Consider the following 25799-nt stretch of genomic DNA (forward strand, 5'->3'; position numbering starts at 1 on the left):
GTGTCCAAAGGAGATTATGGTCCTTTTAGGTAGATGTCAATGGGCCTGTTTTGTTGATGTAATTTATTTTCATATTAATAAAACCTAAACTTATCCGACCAAAAAATAGATCTAGCAAACATGATGTAAAAAATATTTTTAAAACAAATTTTAAAAAAAGGATTTCAAAACCCTACATTAATCCACAAAAATTAATTTACAATCATGAAGAATAATTTCAAAACTATTAAAAACCTTAAAGCTATGAACAAATTCTTAAAACTCTCAAAATCCAAACAAGGTATGTGGCAAACCATCATGAAATAATAACCCAAAACCCTCTAATATAGAAGATTGGATAGGTTTTCCAAAATAAGAGACTCAATTATGCAAAAAAAAATATATTAATTTATTTATTTATTTAGTTAAGTCATTTAATTTTTAAAAGATTAAGTTATAATTTTAGAATAAAGTATTTTTTTAGTTGCATTGTCTAATTTAAATTAAGCAACTCAACTAATAACCACTCAACTCAAATCACTAAACTTTTAACTTAAATCATAATTCAATTTTACTAAATTAATGTGCAGCTTTAATTTTATTATAGTCGTCTTGGTGTTGAACGACTTTGGTCTAATAAGACATCTCTTTTTATGATATTTTTGTAATGTTGTTGTGAAGGGTTTTAAGTCACTTCAAAACCTTTTTTTGAATTAATCGAAAACATATTAATATTTATTTAAAAATTAATATTTTTAGCACACTACTATAAGAAAAATTATAGGTTAATTATATTTAATAAATTTAAACAATATAAGATGCAACATGACTTTAAAATTAACTCACATTATTTGTGCAACTTTAATTTAAGTTTTTCTTTAATCATTAATTAAATCTTTAATTCCATAGCTAATTTTTTAATTAAGTCTTTTTTTAAGAGGTTGAAGCCAAGATTCATTATTATTATGAGTTGTGATTAATTATTATTATTTTATTAAGCTCAAGTATACTTGAACCCAAGACTTCTCACATAAGAGGCTCACAATTCACTGTTGTGTTGTAGGCTCTTGCCTTTTAATTACATCTGTTTAATTAAATAAAGGTATTTAATTAATTCATCACACCTAATTATTTTAATATTTATTACTCTAATATTCAAATATTCATAAGATTTAATTATTCTCAAGTCATAATATATCTTAATAAATTCATTTCACCAAGTAAACATATGACAAAACTCACGACTTAGCAACATGAAAATAACTCCAATAGACTATCAAGCTCATGGTCAGGTTCACAAATTCATGTCACCTTGATGAATTTGGATAGTTAGTCAATTAGATGCATGTTTGTATTTTAGGACAATGATGAGTTAGGATGGGATTGAGTATGTATATTATCTCCCCTTTTATGATTGAGATACTATGATAGGGCACGCTTATCCTAACAATTCAAGAAAGTTGATGTCTAGTACCTACATACTTGTATAAAAGAAGAGCATGTACAAATATATGTTTATATAATAGATAATGATGGGGAGTGGTACATCATATAGATTGTAACTATGACTTCCTCCATCATCTACATCAGACACATCAATAGAAAATGTAAAACAGACACACACATCATAAACATGCAAGTATGGGTCAACCAATCCAGAATCATAAAGAATCATCATCATGAACACATAACTATCCACACATGATATCTCACACTATCCTATAGATCTTGATATAAAATCAAATCCCAATATAAGGTCACACATTAATGATCTCCAATGTTACTGAACTAACCAACACACAAATGAAAGTGGCCCAAAAGAGTTTGGCAAAATGAATTGAAAAGAAAACTATGAGGTAGGCACTACATATTTTTTCTCAACTATGTCATTAAATAAAATGTGTATCATCTTTTGATTTTCATGGATTTTGAACAAATCAAATATTGTATTCACCTACCTAAGGTCAAATTGGTTTTTAAACATGTATCTAATAGGTAGGTAACTAATTTAAGATGGTATTAGTCAATAATGCATTCAAAGTTGCTTGCTTTTACCTCTCTTTTGAGATCTCCCCACTAGCATTGGGGAGATTCACGTTGTATGCTTAGGACTACTAGAGGAAAGTTGTTACAAGCAACAAATGTCTCACACTCCATAAGGATGTAATCGTTGTGTTATTGAGTGAGTTGGATCAACCACAACAAAGCTAATTTTGTATCTCACTTAAGGTCAGTTCTCTTATGACTATATTATAGTCCTTGGGAGATGTTCCTTTCTATGACTCTATGAAAGATAACATGTTCATCAAAGCATGAAATGTGAGGGAAAATAGGTCAAGGGGTTAGATCACCCTAAAAGGGTAAGTGCATATTCCTATTATTTCAATCTTCCAAACACAACTGATAATTGTTAATTTACAAGCCTCTAATCCAAGTAGAACTAGGGTATGTTTGGGAGTTTAATCACCTAAAAGAGGTGAAAGAGTATCCCTAATACCTTTTGTTCACAATCAAATTAGGCTTTCTTTAGGGGTGTTTGTTTGTCCAAAGCATTTTATCATCTCCAAATCCACATATTTTGGAATTCAATGACTTTAAGAAAAGAAAGAGCATATCCCTAATTTGTTGTCAAGGACCTTAACACTTCCTAATCAAACTAGATTTTTCAATTAAATGCCACAACTTGATCATATTCAAGCCTGTTTAACTACTTGCCTCAATTCAATGTAGCTAGGCTAGGTGAAGTTTTTATTTATATTGTGCATTTATTTTCATACCTCAACAATAGCTCTCGTTCCTTCCCATGCCCTTCCACAAATGTTAGTCCAAAAAAAACTCCAAGAAAAAGTTATGTAAGTCCAAAATCAAAAGGAAAATGCTCCTAATTAATGAAACTTCAAAACCCAAGGAGTAAAGATCTAATTTAAAGAATGATATTTCAACTTGTAAGTTGATACAACCCTAAGATAACCCAAATGTGCTTCTTCTTACTCCAATAAATCTTCTAGCAAATTAGCATTACTAAAAAAATTCTCATAGCTTGATAATTGCTTCCTTTATTCTCCTTGTAGTGTCTTGGCAATTTAAGCCTCGACTTCTGCACCTTTTTAGGTCTTGTCATCTACAAACAACATGAAATTTGACATTAAGTTTACAAAATTTAAAATTTTGCAATATTTAACAAAAACATTATAAGAAAATTTAAAGGTGTTGTAAATAATTATGAAACCAAGCATTGTAAGGAAAATTAAAGGTATTGGAAGAAAGGAAAAATCACGCTGAAAGATTTTTTAGTGCAAAATTTTGATAGATAGAGAAAAGGAATAAAGAATTTTCCACAAATGTGCTGAAAGAAAATCAAAAGCACTGCAAGTGTTTTGCAAATGAGTTGTAAAATAATTTGAAAGTGTTACAAGATAATTTAGATGTGTCATAAGAAGATTCAAATGCGCTAGAAGACTATGTGGAGACGTTATTGTAAATTATGACTTCAAAATCTAGTTTAAAGATGAAAATCGATCAAACTTGAAGCTAGTGCCCACGGTGGGTGTTATTTTGGATACACTAAATTGCATATTCATGAAACATTAACTTGAGACTCAATTTGATAACTAAAATGAAGAACAATATGAACAATTATCAAATTAAGCTTAATCAAAACCATTTTATGTTTTCGTAACTAAAATGACTAAGAAAGTTCTTAACTAAGCACAATAGCAACAACTTCTAGAATGGAAAATCAAATATTAACATGATTCTAGATGCACAATTGAACTAAAATTGATCTAATCAAACTACAAAATTAATAATTGAGCTAAATGACTCAATGTGATCAAATTGATTACAGTAATGTAATGGAAATACAATGGATGATTTGTTGTAAAATGGCTTAGTATTTATAGATTTTTCCAATGCTTAGGGGTAGAGTCAAAGTTAATTCAATTACTCATGGTTCAGTGACTTCATTTAAATGGTTTCAAATGAGGGGAATACCATTTGAAATTAGTGATCAATATTGCATAGCCAATTTGAGTAGTTAAGATTGTAAAGATTTTGGTGATCCATATGAGTAATGTCCTCAGTTCCCATCCCATGTGGTTTGGGAGGGATGTTAGAATTACTAATTTATTTATTTCATTTATTTTAGTGAAGTTTGCCCATGGAATGGGTTGGAATTAATATTTAATTAATTAAGTGAACTGTGTAAATAATTAAAATCAATTACATAATTACTTAACAGCTTTGATTTGATTTAATTATTTTTACTTTAACAATGAATAAATCTATATTCTTCTCATAATGATTTAATATTTAACTATTTTGATCACTTTAATTTAATTCGTTTTGATTAAATGACCTTGATTCGATTTAAGTTTGACTTTGTCATTGTTTATTTAATAACACCATGATTTAAAAATTCTATCAATTTTAGGGTGATTGAAGTAACTTGTGTAGTAGGATCTATAGGAATGTTTATACCTTGCTCATTAATACCTTGAAGACCTTGCTCATTAATATCAAGTCATTGTTCACTATAGCCTTGTTGACTATGAACATGGGTAGTATAAAGAGGAATATGAAGGGAAATAATCTCTTTAGGTAGATCAGGATTCCTATCGCTATTCCTTTCTTTATTAGGTGGAGAAGAAGAAGATGGTTTATCAAGATCTTCACATAGATACTCAACGTTATTCTTGGAGATGAATCGTTAATAAAATGTGTAACATCATAATTATGATAAATGCTTTGATAATGTTGGTTAATTCTAGTGTAATCATCAACAAATAGACTTGTGTAATCAATATATTATACGCATTTTGTTAAAGATCTTGTGAAAAAATTAGAATACTGATAAAAGTCTTAAAGACATCCCTCATAAGGAAGAAAGATATTTGAAAGTCTCATAACACCATATGCAATAAAATCATGGATTATAAACGTCATTAAGTGCAAATGGTATATTTTTCACCATGTGATTAATAAAGAGAAGGGAAAATATAACTACATAACTTATCACACACCAATCTAACTTAGTAAATTCCATAACAAAAATTGCCCCAACTTAGACGTATAAATGAAATGTATTAGATCCAGTTATACAAAAAAGAGGTAACACTAAAATCAAAATGGAAATATCATATGTTGTATTCACCAAAATGTACACTAAGAAAATTTAGCAATGTGATTGTTCCCCTAATCTTGATTTACAATTGGAAGGAAGACATCTCAATAGGTTTAAGTCTTAAGCTATAAGAGATCCAGTGATACTTCACTGGTGGAGATGATATGATGATGGAGAATAGAATGATGAATAAGAAAATATTGACAAAATTACAAAATAGACTTGGAGAAAATAGACTTTCTAGGTATGAAATTCCTTGGATTTTTTGTTCCTAGAAATACAAAGCCTGAGGCACTCTTTACCCAAGTGTTTTTCCATAATCTAGTTGTAGTTTTTTTACAAATCTTGTGCTTGTCATAGCAACTCTAGACAAGTGTGCCACCTATAACTGCACATGAAAGAAAAATGACAATTTGATAGAGAAAATCCCCTAATTGAAATCAACCTTGAGATTATTGGAAGAAATGAAAGCATGTTTTCATATAACATGGCTAGATTTGAAAAGAAAAATATGTCATACCTTGGCTATGCAAATGTCTCTTTAAATATGTTGATGTAATAGTTGACATAACATAACAACCCCAAAAGGAAAACATGAAAGATAAAATTATACGATGGATGCTCTAATTCACCCCAAAATTTGATTGAAAAGAAGAAAAATGTAGATGTGGGTTTATCTCTTGGATAGAACACTCATTTTCTAGGCATTCAATGAGAGAAAGAAGATTGATCCATAGAGAATACCACCTTGAATTATTGAGAAGAAATCTAGATCTGTAATGCTTGAATGCTTCCTTACAAACCTTGATTTTAAATTATTGCACTTGACAATAATACATGCTTGGTAATAATGTTAACACCTCTTAAATTGATGAGATAAGGTGTTTATATACCTCTAAAAACAACTCCAGGGTTATAACTAAAGTAGGTTGAGTGTAAATCCATATATTCCAGTAAACTGCCTAATCTTCAAGGAACAAAGTGTCAATGTATATGTTCCCAAGAACATAATGTCTTTCACTCAATCAGAGCTCATAGCAAGGCCACAAGTTGCAGACAATTAGGAGATGCCAGATTATAGAGCATGGTTGATTTTGAGATCAAGACATAAAATGATGCCACAATGGTAACATAGGGCCTAGCTTATGATATAAATTATTGTCTTGGAGGAAAAGGTTGAGTAGAACACTTCGAAATAAGAGCTTACCATGATTTCAAACAAGATTGATATAATAGAAGACCTATGCGTAAATTTAAGTGTCTGTGAAGATAAATTTAAAATCCTCTTATGAAAACACACTAAGGTGGGTGCTAAATAATTGTGAAATTGTACACACATGTTAGGCACTTGCAATTTATACTGTATAAAATAATTAGTTAATTAATGAATATTAGCCCCTAGAAAATAAGTGGTTAAAGCCATGTCCCATATTATACCTCCATAGATTCTCCAAGAAGATTTAGTTACTAAAGCACAAATAATGAGTTCTTTTTTGTCAAACCCATTTGTGTCCACTTAGAGAATGGCACTCAGGTATATGTATGTTTGAAGTAAAATCAAACATGTTTGATAGTTACAAGTAAAAATATATATTTTTAACATACAATGAATTTGTGGGTAGACATATATCAATTCTATCAATATGAAAAAAAATTGAGATAATATCTTAATCAATCTCAAAATAATTTAGTTTTAAAAAAATACTTTTATTAAAATATTGAAAATAGTTGATAATAATATAAATTGAATTTTTTAACTAATACTTCTTCATAGTTGTATTCCTTCAAAATAAGAAGGCAAAAACTAAATTAACAAAACGAAATTTGTTATTATGAATGATCAAACATCATTGTTGACTTTTTGATAGATCTATCCAATATTTTCTCACTTTAATGTTGAAAACATAATATTATATTATTCCATTACATGTATACCCTCATATAAAAAAAATTTAGAAGACTAAATTATATCTAAAATTATACCAATATTATTAACTAGCATAATTATATTTTTAAAAATAAATTATAGATGTTGTAAAATAAGAACTAACATATTAAGAATTGGAAAGGTTACAAGTCATATATTTTCAATAAGATTTTCATATGCATGACGACAAAGTGAATTTGTAGCTTGAGTATTTCAGATTAGAATGAAATGTAGAATCTTTAAAACACAAATTCAAATTAAATTGCATACATTTAACAAAAAGATGAGGAAAATATAGCAACCATCTCCTTTATATTGAAGTATACCATTTGAAACTTTTATAAATTGTGGAATAATCTTACAAACAACTAATATTTAAGACAAACTTCTTTATAAAATGAAAATAATACTAATATTAATAAATGATAGCTCTTTAGAATGAAAAACACACTATCTATATAAAATGAAGTAATGTTAAAACAAAACATTAAATAAAGATCAAGAGGTCACTAATTATTAGTCTATCACATAAATGGGCTATAAGGCATATGACACAGAGCTTCAGCTCTATTTTTGAGGAAGAACCCATGATCAAAACATTATTTTGCTATAGGACAATTTTGAATCTCCTAGAAAATAATAGCTCTTTTTTTTTAGTAATATTTTTTTTTCATTAATCAAATATTAAAATTTCATATTTAAAAATATCAAAAATTAAAAGAAAATTAATTTTTTAACTTGTTTTTTATAGGCAAAGTTACACCACGCCTTATTTAAATTTTGTAATTAATCTTTTTAGGTTAAGATAGACTATATAATTCATGGTAATGCTAGCTTTCAAATATTCCCTAAAAAAAAAAGCGAGTCATTCATCTCTACTTTTGAGGATGCTCCCTTCTAAATAACCCCACCCTGTACATTCATTCTAGTTAAGAATAAGAAATATCCTTTCCTTTTCAAATATGCTACAAATTATTCGTTTTCAAATATGCTACAAATTATTCTATAAGTGGTGTGATTTCCTCCAATTATTTTGCAAGGCACCAGCCTCATTTTTTTTATTTTGTTAAGTTTTACACTCTTTTAAACACAATGCCCCGTAGTAAACGGAATGTTGTACGTGCAATAATTGGTGAAATATTTCCATCGATCGGCATTTCTAAGGGCTTGTGTTGGAATGCATGGTTGGACGCTCTAAAGTTAACTAGTTTCATTGCTTCTAGTAGTAACTTCATTCCCCACCCTCCACCAAATTCAGACCTTGAGACATCTTTGATTATGATGTGCTCCCCAACTAATATAGTAGCTACTATAGTAACTTGAACTAAGTTTCCTTCACCAGATTTTTCATTTCTTCAACACGTCATAAATAACAGAGCACAATGTTCGAGTTCTCAATGTCAAATAAATGTTTTGTTTTGGTTTTTCTCATTTTTCCCCATTTATTGTCATCAGATTTTTACAATCCATTAGAAATGCATAAGACAGTTTTTTCTACTGTGTATGAACTTTAAACATGAGTTTCTATTCTCTTCACTCTACTTCATCAATGGGTAACTTTATGGCCAGATATGTTGATGTTAAAAACTCACACAATCAAAATTCTAGAAAATTATCTTATGTAATTTATCATTATAAGGAAACCCACAACCCATCAAATACACTCCACAACAGTTTTAGTTCACTGGAATATATATATATATATATATATATATATATATATATATATGATAATATTGTTTAGCCAAAAGTTGAGAATGTGAAAAAATAGGTGATAATAATATTTGATAAGAAGATATTTTTCTATATCAAATTAAATTGTGATATTGTTATTAAAATTTAATTTGGTAGATTTTGAGTCGAACTCATTGACACATGTTCTATGTGCAGCAATTCATAAGAACTCGTCTTCCATGAATGAATGGAACACTAAACACTCATTGCATCTCAGTATTACTCTAGCTCAAACACACCTAACCACAGTTTCCACAAGAATAAGCTCACTTGGGTTGCAATCTGGACAGCAATATCATAGAATAACATTTTACAAACACTCAGAACAAACGAGTGCAATTCATTGTATCTTTACAATTCATCATTCCATTCTCAAGTATATAATAATAAGCAACTTAACATCAGTTAAGACTTTTTTCCCTAGTATATATGGCGCCTATCACAATGGAGGAAGCTCACCTGAGTACAAATATAGTTTACTAAAACCAAAAGACACTTGAAAAAATGTTATTTAAGGCTCTCAAAGATATAAAAATGACTTTTCTAATCGACATGGTTACAGACAAAAATCAGCACATTCAATCTCTTACCATTCCTACTTTTATTTAGGGAAAAACAAACCAACCATCTATACAAAGCGTCAATATACAATCATTACATGGGGATGCAAGTGTATGTGTCCCGCCACTCTCCAACCTCACCTCCCACGGACACGAGGATCTCACCCAGTGATCCCCTGTTCTGTAAGGGAAATGGGTACAGGTGCATCCCTTCTTTTCTTTACTTTTAATCACTCACTTTCATTAGAAAAGCAGACAAAAAAGTGCATGGGGAACTCACAAGCCATCTCACTCCCCTTCTGAAAACCCTTAACATCCCAAATGGAACTCGCTCACCATTTACAAAGACTGCATAGATATTTTAGATTTTTATGTAACATTTGAACAAGGCAATCATTCTATGAAATTCCAGGAACTCAAAACAGTTCCTATATTAATATATATGAACTGCTGCCCCCGCCTTGGAAACATCGTGGAACATGGCACTTTTACAACAATATTTCTGAACTTGAATAGTTCACGTGTCTTTTGACAATAACAAAAACAAGGCATTAAAGAAATTGAACCTCTTTTGCCGAGCACAACAAAAAAATTCCAAAAATTAATCTGCCAGCAGATTTACATCATTGCCATCGCCAAGAAAAAGTATTTAGTAACAGTCGAGTCAATTGCAAATAGTTAATTTAGCAAATTGGATTGTCAACAATAGAGAGATAAATCAACGACAAATTCCAGTTCATCTATTACAACGAACATAATAATAATTGTGCTGCTCATTTATCATTTGAGATGTGCATTATAATGCAGTTAGAATGCCAAAGAAAATACAAAAATTCATCCAATACTTCTGCGCAGCATGATAGCAAATCAGCATTTTGTTTGACTTTCGACCTTTCTTGGAACACTTCAAGCTGTGAAAAGAATGCAATGTATAGTTACAATCAAGATATACATTAAGCAAAATTACATTTCTTTATAAAGGAACCACATATTCCATACAATAAAAAGTTTTTTAGTCTCCCAAGTTAATTATTCTGAACTTCTGCACAATTCAGCCTTAAAGACAAAAAAATGGTATCAGTAACTACAATATCTGTTAGTAGCAAATTTTTTCTATGATACAGGATGAAGCAACCAATTCCTGTAGTCAAACAAGGGCATAGTGGTATAGAAGACATACTATTAGGAATCAATATTGGCCTATATCTCATTCTTTCTCAATAAAACCCAGGGACACAAACCCAACCCAAAACCCCAGAGTACCGGGTGTTGGGACATCTCCAGGACGAGTACTCCGCATACCCAAGTACCCCCGCCACCGCTGGAGCTCCCACCATTCCGCGCGGGTGCTCTGAAACTCCAGTGTGGTGTGATGGTGCTTGGGGACTTTTAGACTCCAACAGTCCCTCAACAGCACCATGAATGTGACAAGGTGAGGTCATCTGCGGGAATGAAAAAGTACTTTAACATCCTACTTGAAAAGTGTTATATAAGTAGCTTGCAACTCCCTTCACCTATTGAAGATATTGTTTAATGTTTCAAATATGATTTATCACCATACAAAGCTACCAATTATTTGGATGGGCCATTATCAACAATTGGATATAAAAATTTCACTCCAAGAAATCTTGAGGCCTAGTTTATTTTGATGTAATAAATATTTGAACTTCAGAAAATTTTATTTGTAATGCGAAAAATCTTTACTCAAATTCTGTAATAATTGTTTTCTGAACTAAATTATAGAATGTTCCCAATGAAACTGTACCTGGTTCACACTCGGTCTACTTGGGTCTGCCCTAGTTCAACCTAGGTTTGACCCAAAGGAACCAACCTGCTTGGCTTCTGATGGAGGAGCATCTTGGGCTTGCTTGCAATCCTGCATGTTGGAGGTGTTTTGGCGAAGTATTGTGGACTCGATCACCAAATAATGATGCTTGGTCACTGAAGGGTCTAGTTATGGCCGAGATGCTCGATCGTCGTTGGAGCTCAATGCATTTTGTGGTGCTCGATTTATGTTGGCTGCTTGACACTCTCTGTGTGCTCGGCATAAGTTGGTTGCTCGGCACTCTCTGTGTGCTCGGCATGCACTAGGAGCTCAACAGTGCTTGGGAGTTAACTGATGCTCGGCTTGGTCTTTCTAACGCTCGGCTTGGTCTTGGTTCCTGATGGTGCCAAGTTGTCTATGAGCTCACTTTTGGTATTTAATTCGTGTTGAAATCGACTTCGGGTATTTAAATTGTGTTGTAGCCGACTTGTGGCTCAACATATATTTAATGCAAGGGATTTAATTTAATTTGTAATGAACTAGGCCAACTTGTGGCTTAGTTGGATATAAGTAAGGGATATTGGGGAGTCTTTTAGAAAGAGGAGAGTAAGTGATCCATCTTGGAAAAGAGGATGCGAACTTTGAAAGGCTAGTGGCTAAGGCTTGAAAACTAGGAGAATGTTTGGTGGGCTTGTGAGCACAAGTTAAGATTTCCTTGGTGATTGTCTTTCGGAGTTCAAATATGGACGAGCTGGGAGTAGTGTTTGGATTGGATCTTGGGGGATCTTGCAAAACTATTATTGTAATTGTTGTTGTATTTGGCCCTAACCCAGAAGGCCTTACAACCAAGCATATTGCATATAATCAGTTGTTTTATGAATGAAGAGTTGTGATTTGGTATCACATCTTGCATTATTGTTGCATTGTTTTGGTGTTTCCGCTGTGTGGTTATTTGTTAGGCACTTGGACATCTCCTTTAGGGATTCTCCTGCCTTGTACTACATCAAATGGTATCAGAGCCAAAGTTTTCCTAAGTGGTAGACAAATCGCCAAAGTCGAGGCAATTTGCACCAAGACATTGGTGAAGGCTGGAGAGATGGTTGATCTAGTGGAGCTGATTGATCTTCTTGATTGTGTATCTATTGATTAGGGTTTGCAAAGATTTTGGAAGATGCCTCTAAGAAGACTGGACCCTGGGGCAATTGATCATCTTAGTGATGTTGTGGAGGAAAGGATCTTAGAGAAGATTAGAGCAGAATTCAGATCTGAGATTGCATTGATGAAGAGTGACATGATTGCTGAAATTGTGAGTGATTTAGGTGGTGTACCTAGGCATGTGGTTACTGAAGATGGTTATGAAGAAGTTGTTGAAGACTTTGAAGTTACTGGATCTAGTGGTGAGGACAGAACTGATCATGTGGAGAGACCCACTGGAACTAGGGTTGGTCAGTTTGCTAGACCTGGATCTCAATTGAAGCTGAAGCATAAGATGGAGGTTTTTAATTTCTCAGGTACTTTGACTCATGAAGACCTGATTGATTAGATTGGTGAATTGAAAAACTACTTTGAACTTGAGGATATTGAAGATCCACTTAGAGTGAGGTTGGCACAAACTAAGCTGAAAGGACATGTTGCTCTTTGGTGGAAAGAACTACAAAGAGACAGAGAGGAGGAAAGCGAAATGAAGATCACTAGATGGAGGTTGATGGTGACTAAGTTAAAGGCTAAGTTCATTCTTGATGATTATGAACTTGAGTTGCTTAAGAGGTTGCAAAATATGAAACAAAAGGATATGACTGTGAAAGATTATACTGAGGAGTTCTACAAGTTGACTATTTGGTATAAGTAAGGGGTGTTGATTGTCCCTCTCAAATTTTAGCACCATTTGTATGGGGTCCTTATGATCCAAAGTCTCCTGTGAAACCTATGAAACAGTTCCAATAAGAGTTTCACCATCAACACCTACAAGTTGTGGCACGCAAAAATGGAAATGTAATTTTTGTGGCACAAAATGGTTTTGAAGAATTATTAGAGTTAATTCACACCACCTCTTTTGGACTAGAAATTGTGTGAGTACATGCAAAATCTTGTCAAGTGCTGAAAATGGCAAGTTTAGAATTGAAATAAACAAAATGTGGGGAATTCCTAATGGTAGTGTAGTTCCAATGCCTAAGTCTTTGGCTAGTATGCAATAGGTGCACACAATTCAGCAGTTACGGGGGTAGCATGTTACTTCTACGTGTATCTTGCATTAGAAAGTAAGGACTATGTCAGAATCAGCTTCGAGAACTTCATCCATTCACAGTTTAGCAAGAAAGGGTAGGGCAGGGGAAAGTAAGGTAGGAAGTTGTAGGAACCCCATTGCCGATTTGTTTAATGTCCACAAGATGGTTAGACAATGCCATTGGTACATTCTTCTTTACCAATGGCATCCCTTTGCATGCAGCTTGATCTCCTTATTATAAGGAGTTGATGTCCTCGGTGGCAATGGAGAAAGGGCCATCATTTGTGCCACTATCACACCCCTCCAAGATACTTTATATTAAACAGTGGTTTTGTAAATTGAGCTCTAAATGGCTTTAGCTTTAAATTAAACAATGGTTTTGTAAATTGAGCTCTAAATGGTTTTGGCTTTACATTAAACAATGGTTTTGGAAATTGTGCCCTAAATGGTTTTATTTGGAGTGAACTGTGGTTTTGTAGGTTGTGCTTGAAGTGGTTTCTGGTTTAATTTTAAATGGTTTTGTGAATTATGCCACAGGTGGTTCTGCATGAAATAATTTATGATTTTGAATTATCCTTATTTGTATAATGAATTTAATTTAATTTTAAGATGTTATGGTTAATCAAGTCTAGTACATTTAATTATTATTTTGCATTATGTATGTCTCTAAATTTACCATAATATGATAACAGACTGAATGCTATTGTACAGTGTACTGCAAGTGGGTGCAGGATCGATGCAGCCTCCAAAGGATGGGAAAGGTATCATCGGGAAAGATGTTTGGTCACCTTCGTAGATCAAATTTCTGGTAAGAAATTGAAATGGATATGTTCATCTTTAGCTTTGATTAATGTGCATGACTCCTGAGTCAAATTGTTACCCCCACTTGCACCATATAGGATATGTTGACCACGTATAGCTTGTAAGGGGTTCTAAAAACGTTATTAGGGTTATCCCAAAGCAAAATTTAATATGTGCCGATTTAAAATATGTATGTTTGGGTAAATATGTCAGCTATATGAACATATTTACCTATATTTCTCTGTGTGCTCGGCATGCACTGGGAGCTCGGCAGTGCTTGGGAATTTACTGATGCTCGGCTTGGTCTTGGTCCCTGTTGGTGCCAAGTTGTCTGTGAGCTGACTTTTGGTATTTAATTCGTGTTGTAGCCAATTTTGGGTATTTAATTTGTGTTGTAGCCAATTTGTGGTTCAACATATATTTAATGTAAGGGATTTAATTTAATTTGTAATGAATTGGGCCAACTTGTGGCTTAGTTGGATATAAGTAAAGGGTGTTGTGGAGTCTTTTAGAAAGAGAAGATTAAGTGATCCATGTTGGAGAAGAGGATGCAAACTTTGAAGGGCTAGTGGTTGAGGCTTGAAAACTAGGAGATTGCTTGGTGGGCTTGCGAGCACAAGTTACATCGCCCACACAAGTAAATGTCACAATAGAATTACCCAAACATAAATAGTAAATAGAATTACCCACACAAGTAAATATGTGTCATGTGAATGTTTTGACTATATGAACATACATGTTTTATATTACCACTTGCTAGCACTAAGGCATTCCGGTGTAATGCATAGCGACACACTAAGTAATGTTGATGAGAAATTGTACAGCCATAATTTATTAATGCTTAGTTAAGTCTAACTTGATCATGTCCAAGTCGCCACCTTTCGATAATCCTATTGAATTTAATTCTTTGGTTAATGGATGAGTTGTCAGGAAAGCTTGGCTCCATATATTGAAATATTTTTGGAAAACATGAAGGTAAAGGATTTTATCGGGAGAGAGGGAATCTGATTTTGGAACTTCCAAAAACAAAAATGATCCCTAGCATGCAAATACATTCTTGAAGCACGAAGGGTGGTAGTGGAAATAGTGTGCCCACTCATTGTGAGTTAGGGATGCACCTCCTGCCAATATAATGAGGATGAGAAAACAGCTTTGAGCAGCAACTCTTCTTTCTAAGTTTGTAGTTTTGCATTCTTTGCAACTGAACACTATCATGAACCTAGGAAAAATAAACGTTGCACTTTGGGTAGCTTGGGACTCAGGTGGGGATGAGATACTTGCCGAGCCTTTTATGAGGAAGAGCTAATACAGACCTTGCAGTCTCTCAGCCAGCATGTCCAGGCACGTGAAATTCCAATCGCTTTATTACTTTCTTTTGAATTGAATGAACTGGAAAAGTCAAGTTGCCATCATAGTTTCCTGTTCAAAAAGGTTCTGATAATCACATCCCAAAAGAATGGAATGTTTCTGCTATTTTGTCTTGTTTATATCTGAAGTTCCGGTTTTATGCTTAAACATGAATGGAAAAATAGAAGTACAGTTAGGTGTTGCATAGTTCAAATTAAAAGAATCTTTGAAGATGAAATTAGCAGAGAGAAATTGAACCAAATCTTGATCTGGTGCTGGGCGGCATGCCCAAAGTGCCGCTCAGCTATTTCAATAGCATATAAACTTTTAGACATCCAAAGTTAAGTTGCATGCATTTAAGGCATTCTCTTGATCGTTTTTATGTCTCAACTCTCCACAGAAAGGACTTAAGCCAAAAGAAAAGTAATATGAAGGGTGACTAAGCTGTTAATGTTCAGACAGAACCGATGCAACCTGAAAGAATGGAAACAATAACCTTTAATGCCTTAACAATAACTCAGACTGCTTCACGTGCCATGTGTGAACTGGTTCAGTATAGGCAGTCCAACATAGCAGCAGACAAGTAGGAACTGTAACAATAGGTTCTATTTGACCAATATCTAAAGCATGATACAATAGTAATGATGTACTAAGAACATGCAGTTTATGGACGGTACTCCAGGATAGAGAATACCTATCAACACTTGTAGCAGAGCAACCTTACAAACCTACAACATTAGAAAGGTCATGCACAATGTAAGCACTAAGCCCAAGTTAGGACACCCTGGGAAAACCAACCATAAACAAGTCAGTCACTTCACATAAGCTGCAAAAGTTGATCTATGCAAGTCAGATGTAAAAGAAAAGTCTCAAATTATTCATAGCTGCAATCTAACCTAATAAGAGTAATGCTAGTGATCCAAGCTCAGTGGATACCTAGTAATTGTAGTTTAGACAATTGAATTTAGATGGTGCAAGTCGATAATGTGTGGACTGATTCCATGCTTGCCATGAGTATAAATCTTTGGCCAAGTTACACCAGAACTTGTCAGTGCTTGTCAATCTCTAATTCCCAGATACAACTTCGTCAGGAGTTAAGCCAAGTTAGCAGAAGCTTTAGGGTGTAACCGACTAAGGTTGTAGGGTAACACCAGTTCCAAATGACTCGATCCCTTACCACGTACTTTTCCCTTGCAAAGGACCAGGCACAGTCCAACTAGAAGCGTACAAAGGAGGTTCAGGTTGATCCATGGTTCGGTGGTTAAACACCCCAATGATAATCCCTTGGGGAGGTTTGTGAGTGCATATTGATTCCATGCTTGGCCAGATAAGGGCGGTTGAGCGTGAGAGGGACCCCAATTTAGCATTGTACAATGAGCACATTCGGCCTATCATTCACTGCAGATAGAAGAAGTTGAACAATCCTTTGCACATGGTTGCCTATGCATTGAATCCTAAGTGGTACATGCCTAGGCCTAGAAGAGATACACCACAGCAGGATGATGAGGTGAAGACCAGGTTCTTTAGGTGCATTGTAAGACGTCTAATGTTGAGATTGCTGGTGAGATTTGTTCAGATTGGACGGAATTTGACACTCTTACAAGTAATTGCTAACTCAATATTCATTACTAATATTTACTATCTCTAGTTTAGTAACTTCAGTTTTTCTATTAAGTGTATTTATGGCATTATGTTCAAACTTATTACATTCTAGGTTTTACTCGGATTTGGCACAGATGGGCGTTAGAACAATAGCATACAAGCACTCAATTTTGTGATGGAAATATCATATACCACAGAGGGCAAAGATTACCAATCTAGCCAATCGATTGCTATCTCAGGTTTGTAGTTCCTCATTTTTAGAACCTATTCAAGTTCTAAATTTTATCATTTTTAATTTTAAGTTAAAGAATCATACTTTTCTGTTTTTCTCACAAGAACCATTGGTTTGCTATCTCAAATTGATGAGGATGAGATTGCAGCATAAGTCAATGTAGTGCTAGTTAGTGTTTTTTTAGCAGAACTTGACCATGAGGAGTCCAATAGTTCTAGTGTAGAGGACTTTGGCTTGGGGTGATGATTAGAGGCCTCCCTTTCTTACATTTTGACATGATTTTGTACTCATTTTGGCTAAGTTGCCAGTTCGGGTTCAGTTCCAAGTTCAAAATTTGAAAACCAGTTCACTGGTTTAACAAAATTTTGGAAAGGGGTTTGGGTTCATTTGGGTTTGTTAGTACAAAAACATGTAAAAATTATTTATATATATATATACATTTTTATGAAGCATGAGTTAAAATTAGAATGTAGCATAGAAGCATAAACACATTTAAACAACAAAAACTTTAAAACACCGTAAACAATAACATATCATAGTGATCATACCATCATATAGTAACATAGTTCAATCAACTTCAACATCAAATATTCAAAACATTTAAAATATCAAGTTCAAGTAATCATTGTTTCACGTTCATGGTTTAACTAATGGAATGAAAATCTATTGTGTCAAAGCAACGCAGGGCTCTAACTTAATTTCTTATCGCCCCTCCCCTATTATCGTAAATGAGCCAGTTGGACCCGTCTCTGATTCCTACTCACTGCCTTACCCTTAAATAGTAGGGGTAGGCCCCCCCATAGAATTGTAGTGTGATTCCTTGTCCATTCAAAAAAGGTGGGGTCGAAGGGTCGGTTGGTTTAAATGATTGAAACTGAGAAAATGAACTTATTTTAGATCTTGTTTAATCTTTCCATTTTGCAATTTTATACCTAGTTTTTAGCTTCTCTTAGATTTTCACAGGTGGTTAATGATGGAAACAAATCACTAAACATTCAATTCTTGAGAAAATAATGCCAATCAGGATGCACTGAACTTGTAAAAGGGCTTTCAAAGCAAAGGCTGAGGCCAAAAGATGAGTTTGGATAAAGTAACATAAACACACAAGGTGTAGAGTTGTCTCAATCATCAAGGCCAGATGCAAGTCACAGATGACTTTGATGGAAGAGATACTCCTTTGTCATGTAATCTAAGTTGAAGGTTGACCCAAAATGGGGAATCAATTGATTCTGTGTTCCCTTATTTCGCTTGTAAGTTATGTACTAATATTTATTGGCAAGATGTCAGGGAAATGATGGGTGTAAATTCTCCTTGAGAAAGTCTTCTGAGAAGTGAATGCTTTAGAATCTATAGTATGCTTTGCTTTGTTTGTTGTTCTGTCTTTGTCCGGACAATATTATGTGTTCCCGCTGTTTGCTGGATTTCTGCTCTTTCATTGGCAGTCCCTTAGGCCTCTTGTTGGACATTAAAATTTATCTAATGATCTATCTATTAATAACACCTTTTTAGGTTACATGGACGTCAAAACATTATACAAAATTGCAAATAAAACACTTAAAAGAGAACCCTGGTCGAACCAAGTTTGAACCAGACCCGAACTTGGAACCGGTTCGAACCAGATCGTGGTTCGGAGCAGGGGGGGAGGGAGGTACCCGTGCAACCTAGCATTTTGGTATTGATTATGATTCATTATTTCATATCATGCTACTCTACTCATTATCATGATCATCTTCATGAATTACTATATTTCATATTTGAACAATGAATTTTGAACAAATAGATTAATAGAGTGTCATTACTGAATGGTGACATAATTGTGACCGGGTCAGTTGAATTGGAAAAATGAGTGTGGAAAGCAGAACAAGGCTTTTTAAACATTCATACATAGCAAGTAGCAGGGTAAAAGGTCTGATCCTATCAACAAAGTTTGGGGATTATATATATCCAGTCAATAATTATTTCAGGCAAGAAAACCCGGCAAATAATTATTCAGTCACTTCCAACTACTGTATCTAAACTCTGATTACTAGCTGGTTTGAAAAGTATGGAAATAGAATTCAAGATCCACTTTCTCAGCCTACCCCTGCAGTCCCTCAAGGCTTCAGAAATACACATCCTTACTGGTGGAAATTTATTAACGTCAAAATATACAGTCAAACATATAGTTCTAAAGAATAAACAGAGACAACTGGAATGAGGTCTTCGAATACAAGCATGAAATGGTTATGATAGAAGTCTATATGAACCATACAAGGTATCGATCATCATTCTGATCTAAGAAGGTAATGATAAATAATTTGACTGTATATACCAAAAGATAACATCCACATCAAACATGACAACCGCACCTAATTGGAGGATTCAATAAAAATATAATTAAGCAGCATACAAGCGTTGACATCAGCAGGAAATACGAGTCCAGACAGGATGAGGGAATATGAGGGTCCAAATAATGCTTAAAACCTGTATGCAACATCAATATGGTTGAAAGAAAAGTAACGATAAAACCCAGATTTAAGAGTACCAATCAGCGATAAAGAGGTTTGGCGTATCCAGTATTATCATTATCAAGACACTGCACATTAACTATGACCGGTGGCAGAAAGGTTTGGATATTTACGGCATCATAAGGCTATCAAAAGCATCTTCTCCAAGTCCAAATATGTAGCTGTGCATACAGTGCAGGATCATTGCAACTCAAACATCTGCGAATGTATAAAATCTTCAGAGGTGATTGGAAGGAAGTAACGAAGGCAATATAGCAACGCTGAAGTGTGGTTCGTCTTTTGTGGTTGCTATAAACAACATAACCAATTATCAACCAAACATATGGATTATGCATTATAACGCAAAAGACATAATAGTTTATGTTACGAAGAGGTGGGATTAATTAATAAGAAGAGTAATATGACTTTTTGAAAGGTCACAATTTTAGAAAAATAGGATATATATAGGGGCAGAGATTATAAACCACGTTATTCGAAAAAGAACCATTTATAAATATTTGTAGGTAGGAATAAGGAGCAAAAATATGGCTTTGTAATATGAATTCAAATATTTGTAATAAAATAGAAGGCCATTTATTTATTTTCTAAAAGGCGAGGAGATTTAAAGTGCAGTTGATTCGTCCTTTATAATCATTTTTGAATTCTATAAACAATTTTGGTCAGATAAGTGGACAAGGTTATCTATGGCATTTTAAACTCGATCATCACAAATATTGTGAAAAATTTAATTGTTTTTGAATCTGTGTCCAATCTGTCTCCCCGACCTTAGGAATTAAAGCACAATCTGGACTAGTTTAGAATTGTGTATATATATTTGATCTGTCACCTCTTGATTATTAAACTATTTATAGTTTATGTGCATAGAACATCATAAAGTTGTACGTTATAATCTTCATTGTAGTTGACTTTGTTGCCCGAATAAGCCAAAGCACTAGTCTTTTTATCATTGAAGTATTGGATTTATATTTGAAGTCGTAAAATCTATAACTTCCTTCTTACACACCTCAAATCCATTGTTAAAAAACTTATACAAAACATTCATTTCAAAACTATAATGTAACTCCATGTTAATCGAGTACAACGACCTTGCCAGTCGAAGAACTCCCAAAGCTTAAATTTTCTATAGAAAAGCTCTAAAACAAGTGATCAGGTTCGAGGAGAAGATCTACCTGCCTAGTGTAGCAGAGCTTGAAGTGCAAGGGAATCAAGGTGATTCTTGTTTGTTGGCCTGAACTAATTGTGGAATCCTATTGGAGAAGTAGCAAGCTCTTGGATTTCCAATCTATGGTTTTGGGAACCAACAAAACTAACTTACTTCTTGTTACAAGCTAGAGTTGTCGTTGCACCAAAAGACCTTGTCAGTGCCTGATACCACTATACTTATAGAAAACAGAAAGCAGTTAAGCCATGTGATGAAACCCTAAGGGGAACGTCAGTGTTTAGTCCAACACTTTCATCATTATGTTACATTGTTACTCTTTTGGTTATTCAAAAGTTTTGGTTTGTGCTGCAATTTTTCCATCTCAAGCATTTGGTCTATTATACTGTAAGTGTGAGGCCTCGCTCTGATCCATCATATCACATCTGATACATTTTATTTTTGACATATTATGACTCAATGTGTTTGAGACACTAATGTGTTAATCCCTTAATTATGCAATTAGTGATGATTAAATATGTGTGCAAAAATGAGAAAAGTTATTTAAATGAAAATTTTAATGTTTTAACCAATGTGATTATGCAAATGTGGTTTTAAAATATGAATGTGATGTTATCGAACTACTGATATTCGAATTGAGTGTGCAGGATAATTAACCATGGAATTAATCGAAGTATAGGTAATTGACCCTATGTGCAAACTGTAACACTAAGGTTGAATCCAATAAAGTGATTTGAACCTCGTTGTCTAGTGTTTAATTTGTATCATAATCGGAATGTATGCATCATTCTGTATTTTGGGACATGTCAAATGTTATGTAAAAATAAATCTTATGGTGTCACTTGACACCCATCATATGCATATGTGGACTAACATATCAGTTTAGGGTTAGCAAAGTAACCCATCAATCTAAGACTGATTAGTTAGTAACCTAAATTAGTTCCACTTAATTAGGGTTTAGTGGAAAGGTTACATCCTTAGGGTTTTTGAAGATCAAATATTTCAAGCCACTCGTATAGGTCATAAATTGATCCTAAAAGCCAAAATTAATGCAATTCAAGTGCCCAAGTGGTATGTGTATGGGCTAGGAACTTTTTCAAGCCTTCTAGAACTTCCTAGCAAAATGGCGAGCGAGAGCGAAGGAAGCAATGTTTTTCAAAAATTGAATTTAGGTAAGGGCGGGACTCTGCAGGAATGTCGAGATCAGATCCCTGGTCTAGAACACGGGTCACAGGCGGGGGATGGACAAGCATCTTCTGGTACTAGGTACCAGTCGGAGATCCTAGATGGGGACCCAGTTATCCCCCCCCAAGGAGGTGGTCAAGATTCCTCCGCTTCCCAAAGCAGACCTGCCAACAAAATGGTCTTCTCTATTCAGGGTCAAACCTTTAGGTAAGTCATCTTTCCTACCTGTTAATACTATTCCGGAATCTGAGAAAGGTACCTGTGCTATTGCCATCCCAGACGAAATCGTGGATCATAGCATTCGATCCATGGCCTCTACTCTGGTTGGCAAATTTCTGGGGCCGAGACCTAACATAGACAATGTAAGGTCCTTCATCAAGAAGAATTGGGCTCTGAAAGGTCATGTCTCAGTCACGGCAATGGCGAAGGGTTTCTTGTCTTTTTCTTTTTCATGCATGGAAGATATGTCCAACATCCTCTGTGAGGAACAGTGGGCTATTGGTCGCTCCACCCTGGTGCTCCAGAAGTGGACCTCCAATCTGAACTTGAACGACTTTTGTTGTCCAAGCCCCTGTCTATAGGTTAGATTACCTGAGTTGCCTTTAGAGTTTTGGAACGAAGATGTTTTGTGGGGCTTGCAAGGACTTTTGGTGAACTCCTATCTACAGATCCGATCATTGCCTCCAAGCGCCACCTCAACTATGCTCGCATCTGTATTGGAGTCAGGGAAGGCACAGACATGCCTGCATTTGTGGCCTTTCACTCTAAACTTGGAGTGCACATTCAAAAACTGGTTTATGAAACTATTCCTTTCGCCTGCTTTCTCTGCCTGAAGGCAAGTCACAAGGCCAACCAGTGCCCTACGGTGGTCAAGCAGAAGACAATGGTCCCTGTTACCTCAGACAATTCCAAGAAGCTTCCTCCTCCCCCTCGCCCAGCAGCCAAGGGGAAGAAGAAACTGATCTGGAGGCGTAAACCATCTAGGTCTTCAGAGACGTGGATTAGCAAGGTAGTTAAGCAGATTACCCCCAGGCAGATTGACACCATTTTGGAGGATCAAGCCCACATTGATCCTGTGGTGGAATCCCCTGATGCAGAGGACGGTCCTGAGGCGGGAGGGTCAGAGCAGAACGGCTAGAGGCAAGAAAAACCCTGCTCTAAAGAGAACATTGGTCAGAGGATTGAGCCCCCCTGTTCAGATAGTAGGCTGGACTCTCCTCAGAAGATCTCCCCAAGGCCTATGGTCCCCCTGACCCGACCTCTGGGTCCGGGTTCTGATCAGGTATCATAGGAAGCACCAACCTCATGACCTCCCCTCGTTGTCCCCAACGACAACCAAGAGCAAGGTAAAGGGTGATGTTGGGATAACTCCCAAGCAACCTGATAGGAAGAAATCAAACCAGCTATTGCAAGAAGAAACCAAAAGAAACCTGGCAGACAGGAGCCAGAGAACCATCAAGGAATTCTCAGAAAGCAAGAAATGAAGGTCATTTCTTGGAACATTAGGGGCCTTAATGGAGCCCATAAACAGGAACTTATCAGAAATTTGATCAGAGATCAAAGACCCGATTTTTTGCTGATCCAGGAAACTAAGATGAAAAGGAATCTAGTTAATAAGATTTCTTTTAGTAAATCCATGAACAATGAAGCCACGGATTCAGAAGGAGCCTCGAGAGTGGTGATGATTCTTTATAACAGTAGGGCGTTCAAGTTGTCCCCCATTTTTGTTGCAAAGAATGTTCTCCTTTGCAAGGTGTCCCATATCCATACTGATGACTCTTGGTTCATTTTAAACCTGTACGCCCCTAATTCAGTAAGGGAAAGGAAAGCTAACTGGGACAAGATCTCAGTGTTCTTTGCCAACTACAATATTAACAAAGGGATAGTTATGGGAGATTTTAACTCTCCCCTCACAGATGGTGAAAAAAGCAAACGTCTTGCCCCGGATCAGAACAGCAAGCTCGACCTCTCCAACTTCATCCTCAACCTGGCTTTCATGGATCTGGACCTCTTGGAGGTAAGATTCACTTGGTCTAACAGAAGAGTTGGTGAGGAATGCATCCAGGTCTGTCTTGACAGAGCTCTCATCTCTCCTGGGTGGCTACAGACTCCCTCTTGTAGACTCTCCCTTCTCCCCAGAGTTGGCTCTGACCACTCTCCTATTTCTCTCTCTGTTAGCCCCCTGGCAGTGAAAAGGTCTTTCCCCTTCCGTTTTGAGAAAATGTGGATTTCCCACCCGGATCTGGAATCTAAGATATCTTCCTCGTGGGATATTGAGGTTGAAGGCACCGCAATGTTCAGGGTTGCCCAAAAATTGAAGAATGTGAAAAGAAACATTAAAGTTTGGAACAAGTCCGACTTTGGTCACATTTTCCAAGATAAAGACGAAAAGACAGACCAGCTCTGTATCATTCAGGAAGAAATTCAGCACAATAGATATAATGACAAGAACAGGTTGGAAGAACGAGCCATCCTCTCTGACCTCCACAACATAATATCTAAGGAAGAACATTATTGGAAACAAAGATCTAGAGTCAGTTGGCTGAAAGAAGGTGACCAGAACTCTTGTTTCTTCCATTTGACCATGCTCAAACATCACACAAACAACAGGATCGCAAGCATTAAGAAAGGCCAAGACCTTCTTTCCAAGGAAGATGAGATTGCGGATGAAGCTGTTCAGTTCTTCTCATCCCTCCTCTCCAAGGACCCCTCTCTGTCGGCGATTGATCAAGCTGACATTCTGTCGGCAATCCCTTCATTACTACAACTGCACCACAATTCTATGTTGAAAGCTATCCCCTCCCAGGAGGAAATCCTCCAGGCTCTCAACTCTCTTCCGGGAGACAAAGCTCCTAGCCCGGACGGTTTCGCGACTTTCTTTTTTCAAACCTACTGGGAGGTGGTCAAAAGGGACGTTACTAAGGCTGTCCAAGAATTCTTTGGGGCCAAAAACCTTTTGAAAGAGCTCAACGCCACTTTCCTGGTTCTCATTCCTAAGATTCCGGGGGCTGATACGCTGGACAAGTTCAGGCCTATTAGTCTTTGCAATTCCTTTTACAAAATCATCTCTAAGGTTCTTACCACCAGACTCCTCAACATTCTCCCCCTATTTATCTCCCCCCAGCAGACTGGTTTTGTCCTTGGCAGGCAGATTCTTGACTCTATTGTCACGGTTCACGAGGTCATCCACTCTCTGGAGGCTGGCAAGAAGGAAGGCTTTCTGCTAAAGTTGGATATGTCTAAAGCCTATGATAGGGTGGATTGGAATTTTCTCTTGGCGGTCCTTCAGGCATTTGGTTTTGATGCTCAGGTATGCAAGATTATCTCTCAACTTGTCTCCTCTCCATCTTTATCTGTTTTGGTTAATGGCTTCCCCTCTCTTTTCTTCTTCCCTTCGAGAGGACTGAGGCAGGGTGACCCCATCTCCCTTGTTCTCTTTATCATTCTGGCTGAATGCCTGGAAGACTCATCCAGAGGAAACGTCAGGACAGGAGTTTGCAGGGTCTCAAGCCCTCTTCGGGCCCCTCTACCTTCTCTCACCAGCAATTCGTGGATGACACCATCTTGGGGGGAGAAGCTACTATCCGTGAAGCCAGAGCTTTCAAGGGCATTCTGAACACCTACACCAGGGGTTCAGGCCAAGCTATTAACTAGG

The 25799-nt window shown here is 35.6% G+C and overlaps 1 pseudogene across 1 annotated transcript in view; it reads right to left on the reverse strand.

Moving 5' to 3' along the window:
* Positions 1-9718: 9718 nt before the first annotated feature.
* LOC149531679 (lysine--tRNA ligase-like) overlaps positions 9719-25799 on the reverse strand; it is a 62811-nt pseudogene continuing 46730 nt past the window's right edge. Inside the window, exon 13 of the transcript XR_016359080.1 lies at positions 9719-10233. The product of XR_016359080.1 is annotated as a lysine--tRNA ligase-like (transcript). The remainder of the gene's footprint in view (positions 10234-25799) is intronic.

The sequence above is a fragment of the Cupressus sempervirens genome, chromosome 11 (genome assembly GCF_028749045.1).
Source record: "Cupressus sempervirens isolate cs-2001-9-10 chromosome 11, ASM2874904v1, whole genome shotgun sequence".
Taxonomy (NCBI): domain Eukaryota; kingdom Viridiplantae; phylum Streptophyta; class Pinopsida; order Cupressales; family Cupressaceae; genus Cupressus; species Cupressus sempervirens.